We start from the raw sequence: 782 nt of genomic DNA on the forward strand, positions 1-782 counted from the left end.
TAATTATAACATTTATTTTTATTTAAACATACAAACGTAATAACTTTTGCATTTAAATAGAATACGTTAATATGAATTAAAAAAATATCAGAATTATTTGGCTTCTGAAAAATAAGGATAGAAAAGTCTTATTACTATACAATGAGTTTTATATATAAAAACTTTTTTAAATTAAAAGTAACACCTATTACTATTAATAGATAAGTACCAATCTATTATTATAATGAAACAATATTTGGCCCGCGCTACGCGCAGGTTTTACACTAGTTAATACTTAAGGTTGGTGTTCCGGTGATGTTATTGAGAAATATTGACCAATCCAGTAGTTTTTATAATGGTACAAGACTACAAGTTAGGAAGCTTGAAAATCATGTAATAGAATGTGAAGTCTTAACGGGTAACAATGCTGGTCATATTGCTTTGATTCCAAGAATGAATATGGTACCAACAAATGAAACCGTCCCAGTTAGATTCCAACGAAGATAGTTTTCCATAATAGTATCATTTGCTATGACAATTAATAAGTCTCAGGGACAAACTTTATCTCATGTTGGATTGTACTTGCCCCAACCAGTTTTTATACATGACCAACTATATGTGACACTTTCAAGAATTAAGAGTAAGAGAGATTTAAAAATTTTACTTATGAATCACGTAAGAATGTTGCAAATTCAACCATTAATGTTGTCTATAAAAAAGTCTTTGAAAAAATAGTATTCTAATGTAAATATTTTAATTTTATTTTAAATTCTGTATCAGTGTATAATTATTTTACTTTAAAA

General features: G+C 27.0%; 1 long non-coding RNA gene across 2 annotated transcripts in view; it reads left to right on the forward strand.

Annotated features, from left to right (window-relative positions):
* The window catches only part of LOC110263154, a 10,601-nt gene extending 10,234 nt beyond the window's left edge, over positions 1-367 (forward strand). For both annotated transcript variants that reach the window (XR_002348298.1, XR_002348297.1), the window contains one exon: positions 357-367. This is a non-coding gene — a long non-coding RNA (uncharacterized LOC110263154). The remainder of the gene's footprint in view (positions 1-356) is intronic.

Source organism: Arachis ipaensis, chromosome B01 (assembly GCF_000816755.2).
Source record: "Arachis ipaensis cultivar K30076 chromosome B01, Araip1.1, whole genome shotgun sequence".
Classification (NCBI taxonomy): Eukaryota; Viridiplantae; Streptophyta; class Magnoliopsida; order Fabales; family Fabaceae; genus Arachis; species Arachis ipaensis.